This window comes from Oryx dammah, unplaced genomic scaffold (assembly GCF_014754425.2).
Source record: "Oryx dammah isolate SB20612 unplaced genomic scaffold, SCBI_Odam_1.1 HiC_scaffold_23, whole genome shotgun sequence".
Lineage (NCBI taxonomy): Eukaryota > Metazoa > Chordata > Mammalia > Artiodactyla > Bovidae > Oryx > Oryx dammah.
In genome coordinates, this window is record NW_024070207.1 from 50257474 (window position 1) to 50263928 (window position 6455).

At 38.4% G+C, this 6455-nt stretch overlaps 1 long non-coding RNA gene across 1 annotated transcript in view; it reads left to right on the forward strand.

Annotated features, from left to right (window-relative positions):
- Positions 1-6455, forward strand: part of LOC120881762 — a 17219-nt gene that overhangs the window by 10177 nt on the left and 587 nt on the right. The window lies entirely within an intron of this gene.

Sequence of the window (6455 nt, forward strand, 5' to 3'; positions counted from 1 at the left end):
CCTCCCTCATGATCCCTAGAATCCAGTAATTTGTTCTTTATCTAATTTTGCTATTATAAGAATGCTACATACATGAAATCATGTTAAATAAATGAAATCATTTAACAAGTTTGTGATTGGCTCCTTATAATTGTTATAAATCCCTTGAGACCCATTCAAGTAGTTGTAAATTATGATTTTTTTTTTGCTTTCTGTATTGGTAATATTCTATATTATGAATATACCACAGTTAAAAAAAAAAAAGAACCACTCACTCATTGAAGAACATTTTGGTTCTTTTGCTTTTTTGACTATTATAAATAAAACTGGTATGATTGTTCCTGTTTAGTTTTTTCTGTGAAATTAAATTTTTTATTTCTCTGAGACAAATGCCCATAAGAGCAATTGCTAGGTCATATGGTAATAGAGTACTCAGTTTTGTAAGAAATGTCCATACTTCTTTCCAGAGTGGCTATACCAGTTTACAATGCCACCAGTGAGAGAGTCAATTCATAGGCAGATTGATAAGAAGATCAGGGTCCCTAAGGAGGAGAAAGGGGTCTGGGGCTCTCAAGTGGAGATTAGGGGTCTGGAATTCTCAAGGAGGAGAAAAGGACAAAGTTTGTTTTTCCACTGCATTCCTTCACTTCAGTTCAGTTGCTCAGTTGTGTCCGACTCTTTGCGACCCCATGAATCACAGCACGCCAGGCCTCCTGTCCATCACCAATTCCCAGAGTTTACTCGAACTCATGTCCATGGAGTCGGTGATGCCATCAGTTCAGTACAGTTCAGTCACTCAGTCGTGTCCGACTCTTTGTGACCCCACGAATCGCACCACGCCAGGCCTCCCTGTCCATCACCAATTCCCGGAGTTCACTCAGACTCATGTCCATCAAGTCCGTGATGACATCCAGCCATCTCATCCTGTCGTCCCCTTCTCCTCCTGCTCCCAATCCCTCCCAGCATCAAAGTCTTTTCCAATGAGTCAACTCTTCGCATGAGGTGGCCAAAGTACTGCAGTTTCAGCTTTAGCATCATTCCTTCCAAAGAAATCCCAGGGCTGATCTCCTTCAGAATGGACTGGTTGGATCTCCTAGCAGTTCAAGGGACTCTCAAGAGTCTTCTCCAACACCCCAGTTCAAAAGCATCAATACTTCGGAGCTCAGCCTTCTTCACAGTCCAACTCTCACATCCATACATGACCACTGGAAAAACCATAGCCTTGACTAGTCGGACCTTAGTCGGCAAAGTAATGTCTCTGCTTTTGAATATGCTATCTAGGTTGGTCATAACTTTTCTGCCAAGGAGTAAGCGTCTTTTAATTTCAAGGCTGCAGTCACCATCTGCAGTGATTTTGGAGCCCCCCCAAAATAAAGTCTGACACTATTTCCACTGTTTCCCCATCTACTTCCCATGAAGTGATGGGACCAGATGCCATGATCTTCGTTTTCTGAATGTTGAGCTTTAAGCCAAATTTTTAACTCTCCTCTTTCACTTTCATCAAAGGCTTTTTGTTCCTATTCACTTTCTGCCATAAGGGTGGTGTCACCTGCATATCTGAGGTTATTGATATTTCTCCTGGCACTCTTGATTCCAGCTTGTGCTTCATCCAGCCCAGCATTTCTCATGATGTACTCTGCATATAAGTTAAATAAGCAGAGTGACAATACACAGCCTTGACACACTCCTTTTCCTATTTGGCACCAGTCTGTTGTTCCATGTCCAGTTCTAACTGTTGCTTCCTGACATGCATACAGATTTCTCGAGAGGCAGGTCAGGTGGTCCTGTATTCCCATCTCTTTCAGAATTTTCCACAGTTTATTGTGATCCACTCAGTCAAAGGCTTTGGCATAGTCAATAAAGCAGAAATAGATGTTCTTCTGGAAGTCTCTTGCTTTTTCCATGATCCAGTGGATGTTGGCAATTTGATCTCTGGTTCCTCTGCTTTTCATAAAGCCAGCTTGAACATCACGAAGTTCACGTTTCACGTATTGCTGAAGCCTGGCCTGGAGAATTTTGAGCATTTTGAGCATTACTTTACTAGCATGTGAAATGAGTGCAGTTGTGCAGGAGTTTGAGCATTCTTTGGCATTGCCTTTCTTTAGAATTGGAACAAAAACTGACCTTTTCCAGTCCTGTGGCCACTGCTCAGTTTTCCAAATTTGCTGGCATATTGAGTGCAGCACTTTCACAGCATCATCTTTCAGGATTTGAAATACCTCCACTGGAATTCCATCACCTCCACTAGCTTTGTTCCTAGTGATGCTTTCTAAGGCCCACTTGACTTCACATTCCAGGATGTCTGGCTTTAGATGAGTGATCACACCATCATGATTATCCGGGTCATGAAGCTCTTTTTTGTACAGTTCTTCTGTGTATTCTTGCCATCTCTTCTTAATATCTTCTGCTTCTGTTAGTTCCATACCATTTCTGTCCTTTATCGAGCCCATCTTGCATGAAATGTTCCCTTGGTATGTCTAATTTTCTTGAAGAGATCTCTAGTCTTTCCCATTCTGTTGTTTTCCTCTATTTCTTTGCACTGACCACTGAAGAAGGCTTTCTTATCTCTTATTGCTATTCTTTGGAGCTCTGCATTCAGATATTTTTATCTTTCCTTTTCTCCTTTCCTTTTCACTTCTCTTCTTTTCGCAGCTATTTGTAAGGCCTCCCCAGACAGCCATTTTGCTTTGTTGCATTTCTTTTTTGTTTGTTTGTTTTCTTTTTTTTTTTAATTTTACTTTAAAATTCTGTATTGGTTTTGCCACACATTGACATGAGTCCACCACAGGTGTACACGCGTTCCCAAACATGAACCCTCCTCCAACACCCCTCCCCACAACATCTCTCTGGGTCATCCCCGTGTACCAGCCCCAAGCGTGCCGTATCCTGCATCGGACATACTGGCAATTCGATTCTTACATGATATTATACATGTTTCAATGCCATTCTCCCAAATCATCTCACCCTCTCCCTCTCCCTCTGAGTCCAAAAGTCCACTATACACATCTGTGTCTTTTTTGCTGTCCTGCATACAGGGTCATCATTGCCATCTTTCTAAATTCCATATATATGTGTTAGTATACTGTATTGGTGTTTTTCTTTCTGGCTTACTTCACTCTGTATAATCAGCTCCAGTTTCATCCATCTTATCAGAACTGATTCAAATGTATTCTTTTTAATGGCTGAGTAATACTCCATTGTGTATATGTACCACAGCTTTCTTATCCATGCATCTGCTGATGGACATCTAGGTTGTTTCCATGTCCTGGCTATTATAAACAGTGCTGTGATGAACATTGGGGTACATGTGTCTCTTCAATTCTGGTTTCCTCAGTGTGTATGCCCGGCAGTGGGATTGCTGGGTCATAAGGCAGTTCTATTTCCAGTTTTTTAAGGAACCTCCACACTGTTCTCCATAGTGGCTGTACTAGTTTGCATTCCCACCAATAGTGTAGGAGGGTTCCCTTCTCTCCACACCCTCTCCAGCATTGATTGCTTGCAGATTTTTGGATCACAGCCATTCTCACTGGTGTGAAGTGGTACCTCATTGTGGTTTTGATTTGCATTTCTCTAATAATGAGTGATGTTGAGCATCTTTTCATGTGTTTGTTAGCCATCCGTATGTCTTCTTTGGAGAAATGTCTATTTAGTTCTTTGGCCCATTTTTTTGATTGGGTCGTTTATTTTTCTGGAATTGAGCTGCAGGAGTTGCTTGTATATTTTTGAGAGTAGTTGTTTGTCAGTTGCTTCATTTGCTATTATTTTCTCCCATTCGGAGGGCTGTCTTTTCACTTTGCTTATATTTTCCTTTGTTGTGCGGAAGCTTTTAATTTTAATTAGGTCGCATTTGTTTATTTTTGCTTTTATTTCCAGAATTCTGGGAGGTGGATCATAGAGGATCCTGCTGTGGTTTATGTCGGAGAGTGTTTTGCCTATGTTCTCCTCTAGGAGTTTTATAGTTTCTGGTTTTACATTTAGATCTTTAATCCATTTTGAGTTTATCTTTGTGTGCGGTGTTAGAAAGTGATCTAGTTTCATTCTTTGACAAGTGGTTGACCAGTTTTCCCAGCACCACTTGTTAAAGAGATTGTCTTTACTCCATTGTATATTCTTGCCTCCTTTGTCAAAGATAAGGTGTCCATAGGTGTGTGGATTTAATCTCTGGGCTTTCTATTTTGTTCCATTGATCTATATTTCTGTCTTTGTGCCAATACCATACTGTCTTGATGACTGTGGCTTTGTAGTAGAGCCTGAAGTCAGGCAAGTTGATTCCTCCAGTTCCATTCTTCTTTCTCAAGATCGCTTTGGCTATTCGAGGTTTTTTGTATTTCCATACAAATCTTGAAATTATTTGTTCTAGTTCTGTGAAAATTATCGCTGGTAGCTTGATAGCGATTGCATTGAATTTGTAAATTGCTTTGGGTAGTATACTCATTTTCACTATATTGATTCTTCTGATCCATGAACATGGTATATTTCTCCATTTATTAGTGTCCTCTTTGATTTCTTTCATCAGTGTTTTATAGTTTTCTATATATAGGTCTTTAGTTCCTTTAGGTAGATATATTCCTATGTATTTTATTCTTTTTGTTGCAATGGTGAATGGAATTTTTTCCTTAATTTCTTTTTCTACTTTCTCATTATTAGTGTATACGAATGCAAGGGATTTCTGAGTGTTGATTTTATATCCTGCAACTTTACTATATTCATTGATTAGCTCTTGTAATTTTCTGGTGGAGTCTTTAGGGTTTTCTATGTAGAGGATCATGTCATCTGCAAACAGTGAGAGTTTTACTTCTTCTTTTCCAAATTGGATTCCTTTTATTTCTTTTTCTGCTCTGATTGCTGTAACCAAAACTTCCAGAACTATGTTGAATAGTAGTGGTGAAAGTGGGCACCCTTGTCTTGTTCCTGACTTTAGGAGAAATGCTTTCAATTTTTCACCATTGAGGATAATGTTTGCTGTGGGTTTGTCATATATAGCTTTTATTATGTTGAGGTATGTTCCTTCTATTCCTGCTTTCTGGAGAGTTTTGATCATAAATGGATGTTGAATTTTGTCAAAGGCCTTCTCTGCATCTATTGAGATAATCATATGGCTTTTATTTTTCAATTTGTTAATGTTGTGAATTACATTGATTGATATGTGGATATTGAAGAATCCTTGCATCCCTGGGATAAAGCCCACTTAGCCATTGTGTATGATCTTTTTAATGTGTTGTTGGATTCTGATTGCTAGAATTTTGTTGAGGATTTTTGCATCTATGTTCATCAGTGATATTGGCTTGTGGTTTTCTTTTTTTGTAGTATCTTTGTCAGGTTTTGGTATTAGGGTGATGGTGGCCTCATAGAATGAGTTTGGAAGTTTACTTTCCTCTGCAATTTTCTGGAAGAGTTTGAGTAGGATAGGTGGTAACTCTTCTCTAAATTTTTGGTAGAATTCAGCTGTGAAGCCGTCTGGACCTGGGCTTTTGTTTGCTGGAAGATTTCTGATTACAGTTTCAATTTCTGTGCTTGTGATGGGTCTGTTAAGATTTTCTATATCTTCCTGGTTCAGTTTTGGAAAATTGTACTTTTCTAAGAATTTGTCCATTTCTTCCACGTTGTCCATTTTATTGGCATATAATTGCTGATAGTAGTCTCTTATGATCCTTTGTATTTCTGTGTTGTGTGTTGTGATCTCTCCAGTTTCATTTCTAATTTTATTGATTTGATTTTTCTCTCTTTGCTTCTTGATGAGTCTGCTAATGGTCTGTCAATTTTATTTATCCTTTCAAAGAACCAGCTTTTGGCTTTGTTGATTTTTGCTATGGTCTCATGTTTCTTTTGCATTTATTTCTGCCCTAATTTTTAATATTTCTTTCCTTCTGCTAACTCTGGGGTTCTCCAATTCTTCCTTTTCTAGTTGCTTTAGGTGTAGAGTTAGGTTATTTATTTGACTTTTTTCTTGTTTCTTGAGGTATGCCTGTATTGCTATGAACTTTCCTCTTAACACTGCTTTTATAGTGTCCCACAGGTTTTGGGATGTTGTGTTTTCATTTTCATTAGTTTCTATGCATATTTTGATTTCTTTTTTTATTTCTTCTGTGATTTTTTGGTTATTCAGAAGCGTGTTGTTCAGCCTCCATATGTTGGAATTTTTAATAGTTTTCCTCGTGTAATTGAGATCTAATCTTAATGCATTATGGTCAGAAAAGATGCTTGGAATGATTTCGATTTTTTTTGAATTTATCAAGGTTATATTTATGGCCCAGGATGTGATCTATCCTGGAGAAGGTTCCATGAGCACTTGAGAAAAAGGTGAAATTCATTGTTTTGGGGTGAAATGTCCTATAGATATCAATTAGGTCTAACTGGTCTAATGTATCATTTAAAGTTTGCATTTCTTTGTTAATTTTCTGTTTAGTTGATCTGTCCATAGGTGTGAGTGAAGTATTAAAGTCTCCCACTATTATTGTGTTGTTGTTAATTTCCCC